Source organism: Tyto alba, unplaced genomic scaffold (assembly GCF_018691265.1).
Source record: "Tyto alba isolate M040663 unplaced genomic scaffold, T.alba_DEE_v4.0 Super-Scaffold_5, whole genome shotgun sequence".
NCBI lineage: Eukaryota > Metazoa > Chordata > Aves > Strigiformes > Tytonidae > Tyto > Tyto alba.
The window spans coordinates 20,474,501-20,499,238 of NW_024881326.1; the positions used below are offsets into that span (position 1 = coordinate 20,474,501).

General features: G+C 41.9%; 1 protein-coding gene across 3 annotated transcripts in view; it reads left to right on the plus strand.

The window, feature by feature from the left end:
- The window catches only part of FGF13 (fibroblast growth factor 13), a 330,099-nt gene that overhangs the window by 93,582 nt on the left and 211,779 nt on the right, over nt 1-24,738 (plus strand). The window lies entirely within an intron of this gene.

Consider the following 24,738-nt stretch of genomic DNA (forward strand, 5'->3'; position numbering starts at 1 on the left):
GTAACTGTGATGCTGTCTTTGGGCTTTCATCAGACAAATTTTCTGTTCTCTGCTGTTCTGTTACCACTCGTGATTCACTTGAGCAGGCTTATTTGGCATCTGAGCCTTGTGTTAATCTGTGCACAGATGTGACTGTGGTGAGGCAGCTGTCCAAGACAGGGAAAAACTGGAGTCACTCATGCTCTTGTTCTGTCTTTCCTTCACAGAGGTATTAAAAATGGTACCTCTTTCACAGTGGATGCTTCAGAGTACTAGTGGTTTGTATTCCCTAGTGAAAACAAAGCCAACAATGGAAGCCCAGGTGGGTTTGTGTGACCGTGTAACTCATCTGACTTCAGGGGATCAGAGCTGACCTGTTTGATGGAGCAAAGTTGCCCTGTTCTGGCTTGTTCAGCTCAGAAGGTGAGCTAGACCTTGGTGCTGAGCCCTGCACCCAGAGTGTGTTACTTGCAGGAAGGGCACTTGCCCTTACAAAGAAGACAGTAAGTTTCATGGTGGGATTTGCATTTCATGCCTTGATTTAAGAGCATCTCCTGCATTTCTTATGCCCTGCTTATGGATGCTGAAGATCTCAAAGACAGTATGAAAGTGGTGTTCAGATGGTACCTCTCTGCATCAGAGGGATTAAAAGATTGGCTAGAGCCATCTCTGTACCTGAGCTGACTGTTGTTGACTCCATTTGTCACCTGGGGCACTAACTTTTAAATCCAAGAATTGGAACTACCTGATGTGCTGGAATAGGATTTCAGCTAGATTTTCAGTGCAGCAAATAATATTTTACTATAACTTATAGCTTCCCTGTTAATGTAAGTTATAGACACATTAACTTTGGAAAAAATACTAAATTTTACTCTTGCAATTACAAGGCATTATTAGCATGTCATTTTAATCAGCTTTAATAGAGAATGTTAAGAAAAATGAGCAGGATTTTAAATGTAATTGCATACATTTAAATATTAGCTCTTTACTATATAATTATTAGTCTGTATGCTCTGCATGTTCTAGATTACATGTGAATGCTTTTTGTACGCAAAGGGAGAAGTAATCAGAGGCAGAAGATGTCTTAAATGTAATAAAACAAAATTGATTCATTACATTATTATATTCATGCTCAAAACCAGGTGAAGACTGTCAAAAATATTTGCCAGAGAAAAAATGACTTACAAAGAGATTGGGAGGAGGGGCGCGGGGAGGGGAAGGAAAACAGATTTGAGTAGTAGTGTAATAGTAATATATGGTCAAACTAATGTTTACCAGAAGAGAAAATATTTATTTGTATATGAAAAGGATAATTGTAAACCTATTACACTTCTAGTGCTATTACTTGTTATTTTGCTGCTGCTCATTGCTCCAGCTGGAGATCCCATTTTATGTTTGAATGGGTGCGGATTTGGGAAAGATTTTTGTTTGGGCAGTGTCCACTGCAGCTGGCTTTGGGTCCCGGGCTCCGAATGCGACATACGCCCCTGTGGCGCGGTACCTGCACAAGCAGGTTCTACCGGGCAGCACAGGATTCCTGCAGGGCAGCACAGCTTCCCTGCCTCCACCGCTGCCTGGCTTGAAGCCCTTCTGGTCAGCGTGGCTGGAGAGGGCTGGGGATACAGCTCCATCCTCCTGGCACTGCTGCGGCAGAGCAGTTGCAGAGGTGAAAGCTCAGGGTGGTAAGAGGGACAGGGAGGGGTGCCCAGCACGGCCAGGGCAGCCAGCAAGGGTGAACAACCACCTGGGTCTAAGAAGCAGTGGCAGAGCTTGCTGCCCCTCTGCACTGCCCTGCTATGCAAACGCTCCGTTTGGCACAGGAACCAGCTCCACAGCATAAGTAGAAATATCTGAAGTGGACAGTGTTTATCCACAAAATGGGTCGTACAGCTCTTTGTTTTTTTAACGGTTTAAAATCGAAAGGGAGAAAGATCTTTCAGCCAGGTGCATATCATTAAAAAAACTGGCTATATGCTTCACTGAGTGACCAAGTGACTTTGTTGCTCTAACATTGTTATGTAAAAGTAATACACCTTCTAAGGACTAGTATATAGACATCTGTTTTACTTTGCATTGAGAAGCATTTAAGGTTAATAGTTCAGATAGTTTTCGTATATGCCCGTGGATTATTAGGTTCTGGTACTTAGCATAATTATGAAGTTTAGCAGGCAGTGATTCTGGAGCTGTTTTGACAAAGCTGTAGATAGAGGATTTTAAGATGAGGTGCTGGAATACATGCACTGAAAGGGAAAATACTTTTGATATGATCAGTGCCTTGTTGCAAAGCATTCAAGCACAGGATGCTACGCAGACCTGACTTTGCAGTGATAGTGATTTTTAAGTTGGTGGATAGGGACATGTACTGGAAAAAGATTTCCAAGAAGCCTGTTTGACACAGTGAAAAAAACAAGCAGGGACAAACCTATTGGCAAATGTTCACCAGTGGAAAGGTCTGAGCAGCAGCCTTTGTTAGCAAAAAACTGCCTTTCACAACACTGGGTCCAAAACTCAGGGGTCTATGGTTGGTGATGGATATCTGCAGTCATTTTCCAAGGTGCAAAAATATCTGTGAAGTTGCATTACTTGGATTTATCTGAACAATGTGAAATACAAGAAAATTGTGCAAATGTATCCAAGTAGCGCTCTGCCTTCGAAGCTGAGATTATGGCTCCCTTGTTAGCTTGCACTGCTGTACATTCACCCATAGCAGCAAATACAAGTTGAACTATAAGTCCTTAGGCTTTTAGTTTTGTAGTTATAACAAATTATATCCAACCCTTACATTTGTTGGAAAAATGACATCCTAGTTTGGTTTCTTAAGGACAGTGCTCTGTGGGATCACATGATCTGTCAAATGTTTTCACCTATGTAAAGCTTGAGCTGGGCAAAGTCAGTGGGACTCTAAAACATGAAGCTTCTGCAAATTTAATGGAAAGTGTTGTTGAGTAAAGGAAAAGGACCCAAACTAGTGCCATAAGTGAGAAAGAGTGGGATTGTACCTCATTTCTTGCATTCAGGGAGCTGGTGGGCTGCCTGATGCAGTTGTGTCCCTGAATCAGCACCACATGTGTCCAGTCAGCCAGGCTGGCAAACTGGGCAAAGTGGGGAAAATACTGAAGGGTAGGATGTGCACGGGCACTGCAGATGCTGATAGGAGAGAGGTGTTGGGGTGGGAAAAGTGACCTGTTGACAAAAGTATAGTCATCGCTTCTGTATCCAGAGCAATTTGTTTGGTAGCTGTGCATTGTTAATCTAGATAAATGCTCTAATCCCATTTAAGTCCATTGCAAAGATCCTATGCTGACTTTAATGAGACTAGAGTATGTTTCATCGCTAGTTCAGAATTTTTTTTCTTGGAGCATGTGCGTGAGGAGGGAATGTGGAATTAAAGGACAGTATGTTTTGAATTGGAAAGCAAATGCACAAACACTTTTGTGTAAGAGGGAGAAACAGAAATATATACTCACATCCTTTGCTGGTACCTTTTAGGCTTGACCTGTTTGAAACATGGTTGTTTTTTGGGTGCTTCAAGAACTGGGTACTGAACACAGCTTTAGTCTGTCCCACTATGGCTGTTACATTGGAAGGAGAGCATCTTTGTGTTATACATGCTAGGTTTTATTTCTTTTTTACAAGTCCTGGCATGGACGCCCAAAACCACGAGTGTGGACAGTGACTTAAGAGTTCTAGCTTTTGTGCTAAAAGGAGCTTCTAGAACCCATTTTTTTTTGCCTTAAAAACAAAACAAACCTCTAACACTTCTGTAACTAGACCGGCACTGCATAAATCATTGCATTTGATGGAATTAGGTCCATCTCTGTAATGATAAAGGCATTCCAGTGAAGACTTAAAAATTCTTAAGGGCAAAATACTTCCTTGTGCACTTAACCCATCCTTCCCTTTCCTTTACTTTAGATTACACCTGCTGGGAACTATATGCTACATGTATAACCAGTAAGTTACGCAATTCTGTGTCTGAGGTTCAAAGAAATCATTGTTCATCATCTTTCTGTTACGGTTGTGAGTGTAGCCAGTTTGTCAGATAGCTGGATAAATGAGTAGATTTCCAGTGTGTCTTCCATGCTTGGCAAGGGTTCAGGGCAGAAAATGTCTTCGTTGCCTTAAAGGAATAAAGCAGAATATTGAATTTTGGTTGTTGGTAGTGATTGCTACATTGTGCACTATTTGGTAGTCTCTCTGATGGAAATGAATGGGCTTCAGGCTTGACCTTTGGCTGGTTGAGGTTGCATTTGCGTAGCAGTGATTTCAAACACTAAGCTGGACATTTTATACTGCAGCATTGGAGCCAGCTCCGCGAGGTGAGTGCATCTTCCCAGATACTGAGCACTCCCTGCTCCAAATTAAGTTAAGGATTGGACTTGAAAAGATTATATGTGCACAGAGCAAGAAGCAGCCATGTTAATTGACTGATTTGCTTTGTTTAATTTTTGATTTAGTGAGAATGCTAAAGTGATGACTCACTGAGGCATGCTAAGATCTAATCTGGAAATATCATATATAGGATGAGTGGTCCCTTCTAATATATTCTGATCTGAATATTAGATTTATTTCATAATTGATTTCCTCTGCAGGAAGAGCTACTCATGTCCAAAGTATTGCAGTTAAAAAGAAAAAATAGAGGGAAAAAGAAAAAAAAAAAAAAGCCAGATAGTATAGCCTGTGGCTGATGAGGTAACAAGTGGTGTGATTTGCTTTTCAGGAGGGCTGTTGTAATTACAGGACAAGTGCAGCTGAGCAAGTGTGGGCTGTTTTATAGGAGAGACTGTGCCTCGATGTGAAGTGCTGGTGTGACTTAAAGATAGCAAGAAAACACAATGTTAATTTGTTAGATCAATTCTATCTCTTGAGGAGCACCTTGGGGACAGCAATGCAGTTTTTGCACTCTGGAATAGTTTTCAGTTATTAAACTTTTTAAATTTCTGGGAGATTTTTTTGTGTACTCGGAACCTGCCATGAAGGAGTTTTATGAAAACAAAACACCCCCCCTGAAAAAACAACCCCCCAAAAAATAACCCCCCCACACACATACACTACTTCCACCCCCAACCCCTCCAAACCCCCCAAAACTACCCTGAAACCAAATACCTGAAGTGTTTAAATGCAAGCAGTTACTTTAGCTGCATCTCTGAGGCCATATAATTCAAGTAAACACATACCATGAAGTACAAAATCTGCCATTTCTGCACAAACTTAATATAATAACAGCACATGCATACGTAGTCTTTTCTGCTGTGGCTTTAGTGGCTGAACCTGCATCCCTCTATGTTACAAGTGGATTTATGGTGCCAGATAAATTCTGTGCAAGGAGCGTGTACTGATGCTGTTAGGACCATTATGTTTCCCAGCTCTTAATTTCCACAACTGTAGGACTTAAACATGGTGTAATGTGAGCAATTATTGCTGTTGTACCTAGATCTGTATGTACATGCACAATTGGAGTAACAGCAACAAGGGGAAAGTGCAGAAATCTGCTAATTATGGAGCGACTTCAGCAGTTGTGGCGAGGGAAGGTGGTGGGACAAGCTGTGGTGATGGTGCTGAGCTGCTGGGGGACACTGCCGAGAGAGGGACGGGTCCCCCCTGTGTTGTGGGGACATCACAGGCAGCTTTGGGGCTGTTTACAAATGCAAAGTGAAAATGCATGTTGGGGGAGCACTGGGGAGTGATTCACAGGCAACTCGGAGCCCCTGAATTGGCCACTTCATGACACCGCTGTGGGTGGTTGTAAGGATGTGAAGCTCATTGAATGGGACATATAAATGGTTCAGAAGAATGAAGTTTTAATGGGGCAAGTATTGTTTTTTATAAGTTGTTAATCAGTCTTTGAGATAGGAAATAGTTAGAGTCCATAAGATGATTTAGGCGTTTCAGGCTCATTTCCTAGTGTCGGGAAAGGCAACAGAATTAGCATTTGTGGTAGCAGGACTGTGTGCAGTATGAAATGTGCTTTAAAAAGCAAGAGGCCGTGATGTGATGCAGTAGTTTATTGGCTTCACTGGCAACCTTATCTAAACAATAGCACTATTCCTTTTTGTTCCATCACCAGCACTATACCTGTACCTGACCTTGGGCACAAGAAGCCCAGTCCTGAAAAGCAGGTGAATAGTGGTGGCAAATCATAGCCATAGGTATAGTCCTTTTGGTTGAAGCCAAAGTTTGTCAGCTTTGAACTTCTCAATTTTCTGTATATTCTGTGCAAGAGACATTTAGGGGAGAGTTACCACGAGTTTAATGAAAAGAATAACAACATGTACTTCATCCTTATTGTTTGCGATCTTATAATTGGCAATAATAATGATGTGCAGCCACTTCTGCCTGGATTTCTTGACCAAGATCTGTAATGACTGGCTTATTTCTTTCTTCTCTTATTACCATGCTGTACTTTAAAATTTCCTTTTCATAACTGCAGAAATGGTTCTTTTATTGTAGTCCAGTTTTTCCTTAGCATTTGAAAAAATACATGCTTGCTAAGGTAAGCGAATTAGAAATTGAAAACCAGTCAGATTTATTTTGCTTTTGTGTGCATTCAGAATTAGACTCAATTTCATGATGTTTTTTGCAGTTTGACAAGAAGTAATTGTTGCTAGTGAATGTTTTCAATGTAAAAGTTTCAATTGTCCTAGATTTTTGTCAGCCTATTGGTTTCTAAAAAAAGATGGGAACATCTAATATTGGAGGCATAAATAGATATGAAGGGTGATACTTTCTCTTGAGTATTTTTTGACATGCTTAATGAGGTAATACAGAATGCCTTTATTCTGGTGTTTTCTCCTTTCAATACTATTTAGGAAATCTGCATGTGCTTGTGTGTGATGTATAATATATGAAAACCATAATGAGTGGAAATCAGTAATCTCTAGTCTCTGCCCAAGGCATCATTCACTATGGTATCTGAGCATCTAACAAATCAATTTGCTTGCCATTCATTCTATTTGACTTCTCTGCTACATCAAAACCCCATTGAAGTTAATAGAGAGGTTCCTATTGATTTTGGCAGTGTTTGGATCTCATCCTGATTTAGTTTTTCTTGTGTGTTACTTTCCCCCTTACTCTTTCTGATCCCTCATCTGAAAGAAATCAGAAAGCCTCATACTCCGAGAGGGGCGAGCTGCATTTTGCTGTGTGCCTAAGCCAGCAGCACTTGGAGGGATCTTCAGCAAGGGAGACCTGCTGATAAGAAAGCACTAAGGGAGCCCACAGCAGCTGAGGTGGATTTGCTTAATTTCTTCATTTTCTGTCTCTGGTAGCCTTGGAAGACTGTGACTGGTGAGGCATTGTCAGAGACTCACAGGTTGTGCCTATATAGAGGCTTATTTATAAACTGGGGCCAGGGCTTTGGGACGTGATGCTGCTGGGAACAGCAGTGGGGTGCTCTGGGTGTGCAGCTGGTTTTATCTGGAGATGTTGCAGGACCGGTGTGTCTGCTTGGGACTGCGTTCATTCACGTGGTTGAGTGGAGAGAATTTTCTCAAACGGCTGAAAAAGTCACAGCTTGGTGTTGTGGGAGGTGGGTTGTAATGGCTTAGTGGCGTGTGGTGGTAAAACGCCAGCCCTCTCTTGTGGTAGGCTGTGAATGAAATCCCCTGGCAAGACCCTTAGGTCTGAATGCTGCCTTCGCAGACAAAAGGGTTATCTTCCTAGTACCTGCTGGTTGCTTTCTAATAAGATGGAGACAGAGGGGGTTCATTCTTCTTTATCCCCCCTGGAGAGCAGTGGTAGGGACACAGGGAACTTGGTCTGTGTGCTGATTGCCAGAATTTGGCTGTTGCGGAGCTCCGGAGGTTGAGTATGCTCTGTACAGCCTTCAGCTGCCCCCCAGACACCCCAGTGAACTTCATCCTTGGTCTCATAGGACTGGTATTCCCAGTGTGGGGCTTGCAAAACCAGAGCAAAACTGCCTCCTGGCAGTGGCGAAACTGCAGAATGTCTGCAGTGAAAGGAGCTGCCCCTAATGGGGAAAAAGTTGAGTTATTCAGACTTAAAGGCGGTTATGTCTGCATGTGTTTCACGTTATTTAGGCCAGCTATGAGGGCACATGGAAGGTACTGAGCCCTCTGATCACATTTTCACTGAATGGTATTACCCTCACAGTAAAACATATTGCTTGTTTCACTGCATCTCCTGGTAGGTTTGTGAACCGGGTGGCTATAGATATCTCTTCTACGTAGATCTAAACGTAAGAGAAATCTTCTCACCAGCATGTATACCTACCTATTGCAAGATTTAGGGGAGTGACAGGACACCCATGGAGGAGAATGCACAAGTGGTTGGATATATTATGAAGTCTTGTAAAGCTCTAGCAAGAAACAGGCATACATTCATATTAACATTCCAACAGGAAAATATGTTTGGTTAAATGATTTGACAACCTGTTGCTTGGTAAGTCTGGTAGCTCGGAGGTGGGTAGACATATCCACATATTTCTGCTGCTGATTGCTTTAGCTAGGAGTTAGTCTTACACTGAATACTGTAGGTTAAAACTTTCTGTTTAATTGGAAAAATGTGCATGCATCTCACACGAGGCCAAATGCTCTCAAACTGCTTAGATGATTATTTATTTTAATAGTAGCAGGAATCAGTATTGTCCCATTTTGTGAATTCTTCTTTTGGTGCTTTGGGTTCTCAGGACTTCAAGAATATTGTCTTACTACGTTTAACAGAATAATTTGCCAGTGATTGGCATTTTCTCACACTAGCTCAACAGCTTTTGGGTAGGTAGCAGAATGTGGGGTTTTTTTGTATAGTTCATCTTCAGATGGCTTGAAAGTTTGAACTGTGTTTTCCATTACTAAGGAAATGCATGTACAAGGAAACCTTGCAAAAAAATGGTAGTGAGGCTGCTTGGGGTTTAGACTGACATCTCCGTTCCTAAAAGGGGTTGCATGGAAGGCAATTAGAAGCTTCAGTTTAAATCTAAGCATAATCTTTCACAATGGATATCATTTGACAGTTCATTGCTAGTCTAGTCAGCCAGGTTGTACACATGTGAAATTCGTATTCTCAAATAAACACACATCCCAATAAAGCTGAATAAATAAAACAGCTTCCTTTTGGCTCAGTGCCTTCAAGGTCACATTTATGTAAAGACATTCAGCCCTATCTTGCATCTGAACTGACTGTAGTTCCCCACTGAAATGTGAAAATGAATGTGGGAAAAATTGGTCTGAAGATCTGCAAGAAAGTCATAGAATCATAGAATACCAAGTTGGAAGGGACCTCAAGGATCAGCCAGTCCAACCTTTCTTAGCAAAAGTCTGGTCTAGACAAGCTGGCCCAGCACCCTGTCCAGCTGAATCTTAAAAGTGTCCAATGTTGGGGAATCTGCTGCTTCCCTGGGGAGATTATTCCAATGCCTGATTGTTCTCATTGTGAAAAATTTTCCTCTTGTGTCCAGTTGGAATGTCCCCAGGAGTAACTTGTATCCATTGCCCCTCGTCTTTTCCATGTGACCCCTTGTAAAAAGTCCTTTGCCGTTTTTGTTGCATTATAAGGTGTAGAAATTATGACTAGAAATAATTATGGGAGAATGTGTGATGATCCAATAGCTATAATTATTGTGCATGTATTGCTACTTAATTAGTAAATCCACTGCTGGCATGTCTGCAGCTGGATCCCACAGAAGTGCTGTTGCTTTGTGGGCAGGTGGTTAATAATCCCAGGTGGTTTCCAGCATTAACTTTGTACTCACTTCAGCTTCTATAAAAGTTGAGCTGATCCTTTCCCCTTGTAGCATCTTGATCTCCAAGCCTGGAGGTCCTATACTGCACCCTTCTGTTACTAACTCTGGAAGAGTAGGATTCTGTAGCTTTTTGGTATTGAATCTGTGATATTACTTGTGTGGTATGGTATTGACTTAGAGTAGGATAACAGCTAGTTGCTAGTGGCTTTAACTGTGTGGAAGGAGAAAGGTCTTTTGGATGATGAACAGAGTAGTTTTTTGTCAAAGATACTATTCTGTAGTGCAGCAGATGCTAAAAATAAGACACTGAGATTTACTTTATTCCATAATAGTGGGTAGCATAACTGAATTCAGCCAATTAGAGCTGATTTCTTAAAAGCTTTTCCATTTATAAAAACCTAGATGACATTGCTTTCAGTGGAATATTGTCAAGTGAATTATTTTATTCGTTTAGGTGTCAATCCTTAATATTTCTACCTGGCAAGTACTCGTGTTTGAAGGCAAATTATGTTGCTCTTACCTTCTTTTGTGAGAATAGTTTCAGGGTAACTGATGGAACTGCTCGCAGGCCAAAGACCTAGTCAACATGATTGTAATTCAGATATTGAACTGAATACCGACAGCCGTATCTGCTCTAAAGGAATATTGAAGATGTGCTGCCAGATGTCACAGCAAAAGGGAAATGCTAAAACATGCTTTGGAAAACCACAAAGCCATTATATTAACTGAGAAGTGAAATATAAATAGCTTTGCATGCAGTTAATAAAATGGAGAGCTTAATTTCCCTGTTTAGGCAAGCCGATAACTGTTATGGCAAACCTCAGGTACTTGCTGGTTGCCAGGAAATTACTGACTTACGGTCCTGCGTGCCACCAGCCCCTTACTCTGTTTACTTAACACACATGCCTTACCAGAGATCGTAACCTTAGCTGAGATCAGGGATGCACTGAGATCCGTATTATATGAATGCAATCATGTAAGAGATGGTGCTTGCCTTGAAAAAGTGAGTTTAAATAGATTGGACAGAAGAAAGGAGAGGAGGGAGGGAGGAAGAAGAAAAAAGGCCAAGTGGGCTGTAGCTGATCCCGGCATTTAGTGGCAAATTGGAGCAGATCTGCTGGTGGTTGTTAAAGGTGAGGGTACACAGCTGCTGAGGGGGATGGGGAGATGCTGGGGGGGGCAGGGGGGGGTACCAGTTCCTGCGTCCCCAAGGCTCCCAGTGCGCCCCCAGCGCTTGCTGCCACCTGAACTGGAGGGGGCCTTTGCCCCAGCACGGGGTGGAAGTTGTGATGTCTGTGTCCACTGGCTCTGTCCAGTGTCTTATCCACTGAGCTCCTCTGTCTCAGATGTATTTGTTGGGCAGTTAGTCAGGCTTGTGGTATGTTGTTTGTTTTTTTTTTTTTTTTTATTTTGGGGCACTTTGATATCAACATCGTTTTTTTAAATGGGTTGATTAAATGTACATGTTTGTAAGGCAGGTGAAACCACTGAACTTGCAAAAAACCAAGAAACAGGAGAAAGTATTTTGACATAAGCATTTTTTTTGTAATTATGATTAGTGATTTGCTTCATTTTGTTCCACTGAGATATCATTAAACTCAGCATGCTTTCAAAAACTACTTATGTAACAGGCAATCACATATATGTTTTTAATCTCCTTTAATTTTCATAAACCTTTAAAATGTTTGAAGGAGCAAAGCATCTCTGTAGGGAGTTTTTCTCAAAGCCAACTTGGCATCCAACCTCCGCAGAAAGTCAGTGGTGTTTGAGTGCTAGCACCTACTTGTCTCTTGGAAAATCTTTATCCAAAACTGAACAGAGAGCCCAAAGATGGGATTACTTCTGTGGCTCCCTTACAAAACTGTTACAGTAGCTGGTGTCTTGGGACATAAGGGACACATTTGCTTGATTTGTTTCTATATTCGTAAAAACCATAAGCAGGAAAAAAACAAAGCAAGGAAACACGAGTCCTGCTATCATGGCATGTTCTCCTTTTTAGAAAGTAGTGTCTGTGCAGTGATGTTTAGCCATATAATGTAGGTGTGTTCACTGTAAATGCTGAAACAGTAAAAGACAATTTTAAGTTTATATTTTGTTTAAAAAGTTTCACGAGATGCAATAGGGCACTGTGCAGGCACATGAATTAATATTAAAGCAGCCTGTGCTGTTTTCTCAGCTTAATCTGGAAATGGAGTGTGCTTAATAATGAATTGTCCAACTGCCCAGGAAAGCAGTCATACAAAACCAAAAGTATTTGATTTGTCTGTGGCTCTGAATTTTTAATGAAAACTCAAGTCAATCTCCTATGTGGAGCATACTGCCTGAGGACTTGTATTGGAATGATGTTTTTCACTGAGTTTCATACTTCTGTGGAGGAGAATGCTATGAATACCTCATGATTAAGTCACTTTGTATCTTACCATACAAGACTGTAAGAGTATAAAATATTCAAGTATAGTGGGTGTTATGAGACTTCTGCATCAGTTGTGCTCTGAAGATAGAAACTGGGAGGCTTATTCAGCAAAGAAAGATATTTGAAACAGCTATTGGCAACTTTGAATTTTAAAAAGGAGAGGGTGTGACTAGTTAAAAAAATAACTGAATAAGCACATGGTTTTTAACAAAAGTAATTTGCTTTGTTCAGCTCTTCTCTACCAGTGATGAAATCCTAATATTAAAGCAGGATTTGGGGTTTCCCTCCAAGTTATTTAAACATGTTCTGGGCAAAAGTATTTATAGTTATAAACCAGAACCAGACTCTCTCACTTCTCCTTGGTGTCATCATTATGTGTCAAGGAGCTGCACTGGAGATTAAGGCAGACTCTACTGGTATAGAAAAGTCCAGTCTGGCATTTGTACAGAAGATGATACAAGTCTTATTCAAATGAAGTGGATGTAATTTTGGCAGTGGAATGCCTACAAGGTCTCTTATTACCTTCACATCTGTGAAGTAATTGTGGTGAATGTGAAAACAATGACTACAAGAGATGAACTTGTGAAAATACTGTGCTGCTTGTTAGGGAGTTGAAGATAGAGCAAGGGCTCTGGGATAGAGACGGGGCCGTGGCGTTAGTGTATCACGCAGCGCCGGCGGGTTTGGGGACCCCCGGGCCCACTGCTGCCGTGTGAAGTCGCAGGGCGGTGGGCTGGGGGAGGAGGGCTGGACCCGGCCCGGGGGGAGCGGCCGTGCCCCCCGCTTCTGCCGCTCGGGCTGGGGGTGGGCGGCCTGCGGGCAGGGGCTGCCGGCGCATCGCCCCGTACGTGGGGCCCGGCGAGGCGACGGTTCTTGGTGCTCTTCTACAGGGCTGTCCAGCAGCTCATTTAAAGTTGTGATGGGTCCTTGGTGCCTGTCCGTGCTTTGGTTCTTTGCACAAAGCTCATCTGCTATATAGCTGTACAGCAGAAGCAGAATAAGACTCGAGGATTCCTGGATATGGCTACTCTGTCAGCAGTGGAGAATTGCCCTCTGGAAACTGTGCTGATGCTCTGCTTGCTCGTTGGATTTTACCCTCCTCGAGTCGCTGCATGCCATGAACACATCTTGGCCAGTGGATTTTGGATCAGGCCCTATATTCTCTGAGGAATATGCAGATATCTTATTGTGCACCCACAAAATGCTAGTGAAATACAAGCCTTAATTAGGAGGATTATAGCTAAGTACGGACACAAAAATCACTGAATGAAACGTTTGCTGGTTTGCAGGTTTCATCTGTCATTGCATTTAAAGCCAGCGTTATAGCAAGTGTATGTGTTACACACACAAGGTCATATGATGCTTATTATCATTGCTAAGAAGTTTTAGGTCTCACACTTCACAATTAAAAAAACCCAAACAAACAAAAACCCAAACAACAAAACCCAAAACAGGCACCGAAAAACCCCACAGCAAAGAAATACTCACAAAGGAGTCTTGCTGTAGAAAGGCCCATCTAAAATGCAACTCCTGCTTGTAGTTATCCAGTGAGGACCAACCTCCCTTCTGTAAGGAAATTGTGTATGTACTTTGTCAAGCCGGTCCGTGGAAGCTAAAGACACACTGCTGATTTACATTTAAGGTGGCTAAATAAAGAAAACTTTATAAATTGCTGAAGTTTTATATAGACTGTCCCCATTTCTGTTAACACTAAAATGATTTACCATTTACCTTCAGACAGCTAATGTGGTTTTCCCTTTCCAAGGCATTATTGGATAACTGTGTGATTGAATCAGACACTTTATTCCCGTAGGTGCTATCTCGTCATTTTCCTTGTTTTCAAGTCAGCTCAGTAATTGTTGGTTGAAGGTGGCATCCCTCTCCTCCGTGTGTGTCTGTTTTTTTCCAGTTTACTTCGAAAATAATATCAAAATACAGGAGGTTTGATTGCTTCGGGAGTTACACTAAGATCATATCTAGATTAGAGAATTTTAAATGCAAATTGAGGGTAGCTCTATTGTTCAGTGCAGGAAGCTGCTTTGTCCTTTTTGGTACAAGAGGATTTCATTTGGTGCTTCAATAGAAGGATATTGGATTGGGCTATTTGTTACAAGATCTAGGTTTCACAGAAGGATATTAGCAGAAGGATATTAAATTTTACTGTTTGTTGAAAAATCTGGATTCCTGTGACATGAACAAACTTCTTCATCTTCCATTTAGTGGTTTCCAGTTTTATGAGAATGTCTGTATGGAACAGTGCCTTTCTTGTGCTTGTGTTTCTGAATTCCTCTCTTTTCTCTACTGTTTTAGTATTACACTTGCACGGCTGCCGTTGAGTCCATAAAGAAATTAAGTGTCCACAGAGAGGCCGATTTGTTTTGTAGTGTATGACTAGCTGCTTTCCGAGGCTGGTCTGTATGGCCACCTGTCTGATTTGGCTTTTCAGTCGTGCTGTCAAAGCTACACAATTCACCTGTTCGGTTCGTGTTTGCTCTTTTCAGTGTTCTGTGGTTAGTTTTCATACGCAGTTAACCTCTTTTCCATATGCTGAATACATGTGCTGTACATAGCCATGATAACGCAGCCGTAAACAGATCCTGCATATGAGGAAAATGGATCCTTTTAATTAACCTTGCATTGCAGAGTGTGTGCTTAAAAATAAAAAGGTGATACAGTTTTAGTTCCTTGTGCTCCTTTTGGCACTGTCAGCAGTAACTATAGCTTTTTCTTCATCCACATGGCTTCATCGCCCCCTTTCCTGCCATTTATAGCAAGCATCCACCTCCTATAATCTTTGATTTGTGGTACTGAGACAAGGACGTAGATGTGTTCTGGCCTGCCCCTCATATGCCCACCCTTGTTCCTGTGGATGTTATTTGCACCTGTTTGTGACCTGTTTGTAATAATATTTTTGAAGGTTTGGGGTTTTTATCCCCTCTTGTCTGCACCAGGAGAAATTCCTTGCACATTTACTTATGCTTTGCTGTTGGTGATGCAAATCAGTGAAACCCTCTTTTTTTTTTGAACGGCCTTCCCTCAAGGGATATGGCATGATCAAGCATTCGTTGGGACAAAACCTCTGTGCTGCCTCCTCTGGTTTTATCTCCAGAAACCGGAATTACATCCATGACCACCAGCATCTTACCCCTGCCTACAACAGGCTCCTCACCAGAAGATTAAGTTCTCCTTGGTGTAACCAATTAATGGGCACATTCATTCCCATTTCAGGACTGACAGGATGCCTTCCTTTTACTTCAGAAGTTTGCGGTTTTGATCCTTTCCTAAGGTGCTGAGGGTTAAAGTTGGGTATGTGCACCTACGTATTATTTTTTTAAAATCTGTTTGTGCATTTTTGTAAAGCACAGCTTTTAAAACATCAAATGAAAACTGACACACTGGTGACCACTTTAAACAGAGTCTCTTCATGTAGTGGCTTGAATTACCCCATTAATAAATAAGTTATTGTCTGATTAATTTTAGCTGGGGGAAGCGCTTGAGTCCTCCCCATTTTATGTGTTGCATTGAGGCAGAGCTACATCCGCGTTTGGTGAATGAGATGCCGGGGCAGGCAGGGGGGTGGTCCTGGAGAGTCCCCAGATGGAGTCGCTTGGTGCAGCCCCTCAGAGTGCCCCAGCTTGGCGGGGGAGGCCGAGCTCCAGGGATGCTTTGGGATGGGCAAGCCGTGTGTCCGGAGGGGACAGTGGGCGGGGGGTTTGCACCCAACCTCTCTGGCAAATCAGCTGAGCATCGTGTTCCCTCTGGGGTCAGTTGGTGGGCAGGTAGCTGGGATGAGCAGCCTGGCATTCTGGCACCATTTGACCTCCGCGCACCTACAAAGGTATGAATTCAAGTGCAGTTTGTGTTTGCAGCCTCAGTATACATGCAAATATAATGGCACGTATCCACACACTTTATGTGTGTACTCCAGGACTCATTTTCAGAGAATTTGGCACCTAATTATTGATCAGGTTTGAATTACATGTCCCCTTTGTAAAGAATTTATCAGACAACTGCTCTCCTCGAGGGCCAGAGGTCCCTTGCTTGCACACCAGTTCTCAGAACTGCCTTTTACTGCTGAGATATGAGTATTCTGGGGTAGTCATTTTCCATCAAGTCTTTTGTTGCTGCTTGATGCACAAGAGGCTTGTATCTTACTGATATTTTTCCCAGTGAACATCTCGATGAGTAAAAGCATAATTTGGCAGACATCTGCCAGTTCACAAAGAGCCACTGTTTACAAGTAAAAAAAAGTTATTTGTTGACGTGGTAATTTTGCAGTATAATGTATACTGCAGCCTCAAAGAGCTGCGAGCTATCACACATTTAAAAATAGAAAGCCAGAGAATGTATGGATTGCTGTGGGAAATGCAGTTGAAATCAGTTATTTGTCATTGAAAACTGAATTAAAATGTGTATTTTTATTTTTTTTTTTTTTTAGGAAACGTAGAGACTTCAGTAAAGCTACAAAGAATGTCACAAGGAGAGGGCTGGGCCTTGTTATGTCAGCTTTGGCTGGGAAAGCAGGGGGAAGAGCTGGGAAAGCTTCTTCCTTAGTGGTTGTGGCTGATGGTATTTAATGTGAAAATTACTTTTTTCCTGTCTTTTTTACCTCTTTTACTTTTCAAATACCATTAAAGTGGATGGATTTTCTGTCTGGCTTCATTCCCTTCAGACGCCTGTGTTGCTTCTGTCTGTTGGCCAAATGTAGTTGTTTCATTTTCAAAGTCTTTTTCCAGAAGACACCTTGGCATCTCATCTCACCTGCAATGGGTTGCCACGTTCCTCAGTTTGTGGATTTTTGGAAAACCTTGCTGCTCGTCAAAGACTCATGGCCAAACATACACAGAGGAGGGGATCTCAGAGTAGGTTTGACTGGAAATGCCATACTCGGACAGAAGTTTTCTGTATTTGAATGTATTCAGCAGGGATAATATCATCTTCTCTCTTCATCTCTAGCTTGTACAGGGAGTCCAGCCAGATTTTTGGATATGGGTCTTTGTTCCTAAGCTCCATATACTACGGCTAGTGGCAGCAAAAGTCTATCTACTAATTTGGTAGTGTAATGATTTACTTTTAAAAAAGAGTGTATCTTGGAGACCTCTCTGCATTCAGCCCTTTCTTTTATAGTTAGGGTTCCCACTAGACCTGTTTGTGCTGACTGTGATTAGAAAAGTTATCTTAAATAAGTACAGAACAGAGACTGTACAGCCTGGCAGGCTGGTCCTGAAGCTCGTGCTTTTAACAAGCAGCAGAGACCATTTAGAAACTGCTACCTCTTTGTCCATGGGTGACAGGAGAAGCACAGGAGTGGGTGTGGCATGAGCAGAGTTGTTCACGTGAAGTGCACGGCTGCCTTCTCATCAAGGGAGATGTCCGGGTAAGCAGGAGATGTTACAGCTGAGCCCCGTGGTCGGGAAGTTATGCGTTGGAGAGTCATTGGGTCGTAAATGAGGATGCTGCCTATGCAAACTGGGCCCCACTGGTGCCTTCCCCGTGTTTCTGCAACGACCAACACGGTTGCTTTGCTGCCTGTGCGTGGGAATCTTGGTGGTCTTTTTGTTGACCTAGGAGAAACTGGGATGTGGTTGTGTCATACTGTGATGCTCTCTGAACTTGTGTTTAGAGGCTGTGCTGTCATTGCGTAAGGTTTCTTGTAATGCATAAGGTGAAACGAGCTGGCACAGTTCAGCTGCTCGCTCCGGTCTGCCACGTGTTAATGTTACAATATAGTCGTCATTTTATCCTGAAATTTTAGTGTGCTCGCAGCATGTAGTTTGCACAGGACAGAAAAAACATGAAAAGCTTTTGGAGGAGGAAGAGCCTGTTTACTGTAAAACTATTTAGGCAAATAATGTCTTTTTTTTCCTTCCCTCCCTCCCCCTTCTGTCTTGGAGCTGGTATTTGGCAAGTAACTGGAGCAGTTCAACACAGCGTCAAGTGTTCTTACAGCCGGAGTTCACTGCTAATGAAATGACCTTTTATCAAGAGCCTGGAAAATGTGTTCAATAGATCAGTTAATAAAAAGATCAAAATTCACATTTACTGAGATAAGAGTGTAGCTAATTTTGATGACACCATATCTGTAAACATATGTTAATTATAGAATGCTTGATCACAGATGGTATTTTTTAGGCTTAATTTAATTACCCAATAATAAACACACATACCCTATTTTCACTTGTCTGGGAGCAGGTAAACATAGATGAAGAAATAGTTTCAGAGAGAAGTTATGGGTGATCCAATTAAAATTGATAACCATTTATTTGTAGGTCCAGTTAAGTGACATTTAAAATTCTTGGGGATTCTGAAAAGGTGTTTCTGTGTTGGTAGCAGTAACAGGTTGGTTTTATAATGAAACTTCTCTCCCTTCTTTGTGTGCCTTTATTCAGAGATGAGATAAAAACTGAACAAATAATTGCATGTGTGATAAAAGTAGGTTTTATTTATCCACTGAGAAAATAAACTGCCTGTGGGAAAAAATGTTATACATTCTAAGTTATTAATTGAATTTGCATGATGAATTCTTGGTTTGTGTATTGCTTATGACAAAATGTTTTCAAACAGTAAGTAAAAGTTGAAGTAAATTGGCCATTTTCTGTAAGTTTTTATTCTCTAACTGAATCAGTTTAATTCTGTTAGTGAGCTGTCTGTATATATATTCTGCAAATATTACAATTTTTTTTCCTCTCTTTCTAATATTTGTTTATGGTGGAATTCTGCACATGCTTTCCTGCAAATTCTTTTAAAAGACAGGACACTTAAAGACTAGAAGAATCCTGGAATTTTTGTGTAGGTGAATTACCTGTCTTGCATGACTTAGTTTTATAGCTATGGAAATGTACTTTTTTTCAGAATTGTGGAATTGCTGAGCATAACAATAAGAAAAGTCAGCTGAACATTTCAGTTTTGTAGTTTTTATTTTGAAAAAAAATGTGGTTTTAAAAAGAAAGCTTAAATTACAATATTTTCACAAATTGGAAGGAAAATTCAGACAAATCCTGCTTTGGTGACAGCTCTTACTCAAGATTTTCCTCAGATTTTAATTTTCAAATTTATTCTGTGCACACTTTGTCATAATGGATTTCACTAGTAATTAATTGATTGGAAATGAAATAGTAGACTTGTGACTTCTGATGAAGGGGTATGTAAAGCAAGGTATGATTTATAGGTCTGCTGGTTTCTTTTAATTTAAGTTCTTCCTTGCAGAACTAACTTTAAGAGAGATTAAATACTTTGAAAGGAATAATAGGAAGTAGATGTCATAAAAACTGATAGTTTACTCCCCCCCCCCCCCCCCCCCCCCAAAAAAAAAGGCATGTGTATAATAATAGGACGGAATTACACCATGCTGTGCAAAATCATAACTCCTACCCTACTACTAGAAACTCAGGAGAGTTAATTGAATTTGGTGTTCAATCTGTAGTGCTGAAAACTCTTAAAAGCTCATGTGGTGTTCTCCTGATGTGATTAATTGGTTAGAGAAAGAATAGCTTGACAGTTTTTATTTTGTAGAAGAGCCACAGCATATTTTCCTCGTTTCATTTGGTAAATTCATAATTTATCTTTTTCCAAATATGAGGCATAAAAATAAGAGGGAGTATTAGCTTGGGTTTTGTTATCTATGTTAATTTGTATTCTATAATTCACTGAAACAAATTACGCAATCATTATCAATATGCCAGTATTCATCTCTTAATATATTGCAACTTAAATTCTTAATGGCTTCTCATAAATCCTGGCATTCTTTCTCTTTTTGAGGTTTTTGAGACAAACTGTGTCCCATAGATAAAGCAAAGGCACATGTGTGGGTCTAATATTTTTATTCTGCAACAGCATGTGCGAAAGTGGTTTCGTGTAGCAACTGTACTACTATTCCCCCTACTTAGGAACTCCCCAATTGCATTTATTTTTATTTGCTATATTTATAAAATGTGGAAATTCCAGCTTTTTCCTTTATTTCTTTTTACCATTTCACATATTCTTTGTATCAGGACAGATTATAGTTGCTTGAATACCACTGCAGTTTTTTTCTCAGTCTATAAGTATACCAAATCATTTACTTCCCAAGAAAGACAAACTAGTGCATGCTGTATTTCCTTGAAGCTTTCCAAAGATCATCCTGCTGCTGTCTGGTTTTGTTTTTAATTCTTAAAATATTTTCTAAAGAACTTTAGATATTAAATATGTGTGGGGTTTTTTTGTTTTTGGTTTTGTTTTTTTTTTTTTTCTTTAAAAAAAAAAAATACCCAAACCACATTTGTAGCAGCCTTTAAGTAGGTATGTGCTTCTCTTGGTCAGGGGTGTTGGGACTTTGGGGTGTCTCCTGTGTCGAGCCCCGGCGCGGTTCCTGCTGCTGAGGTGGCTGTTCCCGGGAGGGGCCAGCTGAATGTCACGGCTGAAATCCCGGCGCTTCTCAAGACCACTGCTGTTGACTGTAAAAGTCTAGGATTACAGTCAAGGTCTTTTATTCGGTCTGGTCTAAAATGTCCCGGCTGCCCCTTACAGTGAGCCGCTCTCCGGACGGGGTGGGAAGGGGCGGGTGGTGGCTGCGGCTCTGTGACCCCCCCCGGCTGCCCCTCGCCCCCCTCCCAGGGCTGGGGCCTGGCGAGGGGTCCCGGGGCTGGGGGGGCAGGGGGGATGCCGACAGCCGTGGCAGGGCTGTGAGGTGCCATCGCGGCACCTTTGGGGCTGCTGGAGGAGCCGCGATGCTTGTGAGCAGGGTGACCCCCCCCCCAACAGAGCCCCCTCCCTCCTCGGGGTCCCTGCCAGCCCTAACGTGACATTTTTAGGGCAGTGCTACTTGTCTGTTTTGCCGTTAGCATGTGCTGAAGTCCCTGGTTTCGGTTGTGACGGCGTTTTCATCTCCTCGCCCTGGTACCTCTCATGCTCTCCAGCAGTGCTGTTCCTCTCTGCCCCTGAGGCTGACTCGCGTTTTCTCTGTCCTCCGTTGCTTCATTTTCCACAGCCCTCCCACGGCTTTCCAAGACAGGTATTGTCGTGCCAAGGCTTCCCAGGCCATTGACATGTTTGTCTCTTGAATTCATCTGCTGATTTCATCAGCTACTTCTTCCTCTTCACACTGTTGTTGGTAAGACAGCATTTTGTTCTGCTTTTGTTGAGCTGGGATATATTTCTGCTACTCCATCTTTTTGCCCCAGGTTTCATCCCTCCTCATTCTCTTTCAAGTGCTGAAAAGTGTTGACTCTGTTGGAAAGTCTCATTAGAGCATGCTAGTTCAAAAAATAATCCCCTGAAGTCCACTTCCAAGCCAGCAGTCGTGTCCTGGTAGAGTCATGCAGTTATCAACAGCAAGAGAAAGTTCATGTGACAAACACCGCCAGGCTCTGCACTAGCTTCCACTGTAATTCATTTATGGTGTAGTTCATGCAAAATATATCAGTGTAGTTTATTAATAATCTAAGTATTAGAACATGATTGAGTGGTTGGGGGGGGGGTTTGGGTTGGGTTTTTTGTTGGTTTTGTTGGTTGTGGGTGTTTTTTGTTTTTGTTTGTTTTGTTTTTTTTTTTTCTTTAGGCACTATCTTGTTTTATATGTCAGGCACATCTTGTTATATTTTTTCCCTGGGATTTTTTCGGCAGGAATATATACACACCGTTGAGTTTACTTGCTTGTAAATATGTCTTGATTTTTCCACACAGCCTGCAAGTCAATAGCTCTTACTGGGTGCTCAAATATTTAAAAATCCCCCAAAAGTTTATAAAAGTTCTTCCCACGCAGAGCTTCCAAGGCAATATGCCTGTGGAAATGGAGACAGCACTGCCATTTTCTGTGTGTAGATTGGACACAATTAAGTTCATTGCTGTTTCTGTGGCAGAGAGGAAAAGTTGCAAGAGTTTTCCTGGTGGGTTGATTTGTGGCAGAGAGGAAAAGGTCAGGCTGCCACATCGATGAAGAGTGAACGTTCTCGCTCCTGCTACCACAGCACACCCTTGCTTCCTTGTGAGCTGAGGCAGTGACTTCGGCACATCCCAAACCCCTCAGTCTCAGCTCTGTGGCAGTTACAGAATTCAGTTTTCAGACTCCTCAGTGAGCTCTGGAACCTCTCAAAAATGAACTCATCCCCGACTTAGCTCTTGTCTCGGCAACCGAGGCGTTCGGTGGTTTTCACTCCTTCAGTTTTTCATTAAACTGCCAGAATAGCATGACTGTGCTACCACAGTAGATTTTGTTTTGCTCTGACAATTGTCCCCAAAAAAATGTCTCTACAAACACACCTGATAGTATTTTGGCCATCAAGGGCACTGAGAGTTACTGAAGTGTGGACTCATTTTTGAAAGTTGCATGACTATAACTGAAAGTGAGCATGTTCAGGGGCTACAGGCAGGCTGGTAAAGGCTAAGAGAGGACAGGATTGGGCTTTTTTTGTGTGTGGTAGAGATTCAGAAAGGGTTGATTGCTTTCTGTAAAACTCATCTCATCAAAATCTCTGAAAAATCAGGGTAATAAATTCTTGAAGCTGTATTAACTCTCCTGAGGAGTATATGCTAAAATTAATTGACTGATGCGGAGCTCTGTCAGGGCAGCTTGTAGTGCTTTGGACTGAAGGATGCAAGGCGGTCACTGTAAAAATTACTTTTGTTCCTTGTGGTACTAAGGCTTCCCACAGTTAGTCCATTACTGTAGGTACTTGGAAGTTAAAAACTACAGAAATTTATCCTACCAACGTACCAAAACTGTGTTTGTACCATCTTTTGACAAGCTTTAGTGAATGTCTCATTTAAAGGAGCTGCTGTCGTGTTTGGATTTGTACTGTGCAGGCTGCCCTGCAGGTGCATGCTGTGTATCCTGATTTGCAGACTGGGAAGAATGATGCTATTTTAATTCTTTCTCCCAAAGCTCACAACACTTCTTTGCTTGTAATTCGTTTTGCACACTTTATTTCAGTCCTGAGAAGCCTGAAAGAGATTGTGCTGGCAAGGAAAATACTCTGCTCTGTCAAGTATTATAGCCTTATTCTGGTATCAGCTAGTCATCTTGAGAAGGAGGCTAAAATTAATCCTAGCACCATTTCGTCCGACGTCTTCATCTGGAAACTCAAAGCCAATGCAAATTGCAGAGAGGAGGTCACATGAAGATATCAGATGATTACAAGCTATTTATCTTGGGTACCTTCTCAGCTCCTCAGAATATATAAGGAAAGTGGATAGTGAAACCAGACAAAGGCAGGCAGGCATATGCTTCTCTTGGTATGTCGGAGAGCCTATATAGTGTATGGTTTACTGACTTTAAAAAAAAAAAAAAAATGGGGGTGGGGTGTGTATCTTTATATGCAGCTGGCATAAATACAGTAGCATAACTATGAATTCTGCCACTATCTCTATAGACCAAATTATTTCAGTACTGTTACTCCTGAATTCCTGTGGAGTGAGATCAGGGTCCAATCCAACGTTACATGTGTTCATGCTGCTCCAGCCACATGAGAGTTAACTGAAAGAGCGTTGCTTGAGCTGGTGTACCTGAAATGGTTTTAACAGGCGCATTTGTGCCAGGCTAAAATTCAGGTGTTTGCTTTCAGAGGAGAAGAAGTTATGAGAGGAAATGCCATGTTTGGCAAGCACAAGAGGAGGTTCTGATCTTTGCTTCTGGCGTGGAAATGCGAAGTGGCTGTAGCTATGAGATCAGTCTCAGGCATGTTTCTGCTTGTGTGCGCACTTGGACCAGGTTCTTGCAATGCTGCTGAGCATTGTCCCTGTGGACAATGTTGTCCTCGTGTGCAGGAACAGGCTATCAGAGGCTCAGAGCACGTCAGGAGGAGATGGAGTGTGGGAGGGCATGGGAGGAGAGCAGAGGGCTTGGTGAGGGTGAGGTAGTATCTGGCATTAATTCAGGGTAGTATTTAAGCATATGTCCAGCTCAGCACGTGAGTAGTTTCTCTGAAGTCAATTGGACTATGCAGTTGCTTAAAATAACAGAGAAGGTAGGCTTTCTTTTTTTCTTTTTTCTTTTTTTTCTTTTGTGGAACTGGGGCCTTTGGGACTTCTGTGTGTGTCATCGGGAGCAGAGGAGGCAGGAGTGCAGTTGTGGCACTCAAACCACTTCAGAGCCATTTGAAGCTTTGCCTGACACCAGGAGCCACTGCTGGCATTGCCTTCCTGGGGCGCCTTGTGCTGGGAATTCCTGAAGCAAATCTAGCAACTCCCAAAGTTGGTTGTTCCACATGGTTGATAGTGCAAGTAGTCTGGGGAAAATCTGATGAAAAGATTAACATGAGCAGAAACTGCAGGGTGTTTGTGTATGCTTTATATTGCGTGTGGTTGCTGAGGAGCAGATTACAGGGGCTGTGAGGGCCATGGGGAACTTCTGGATTTCACAGCACTCACAGTGATCAACACACAGAAGTAAACCTGACATGGTGATGTTGTCAGGGGATCTCCTTCAGGATTTTCATGCCCTCTTGATCTCCAAGGCAGTTTGTGAACTGTTAAGTAGAAAGGCCTAAGTGAAGTGACTTGCAGGGAAAAGCTGAACTTTCATGCCCTTGGAATGCATAGTAAGAGAAACGGATGCTCCTGAAAGCATTATACAGGAAAAAAATGACATAATGCTGTTACTTAAGCAAACAAACGAAGAAAACCCAACCCAATAAAACAAAAAAAACCCCCCAGCCTAACACCAAAATGTACA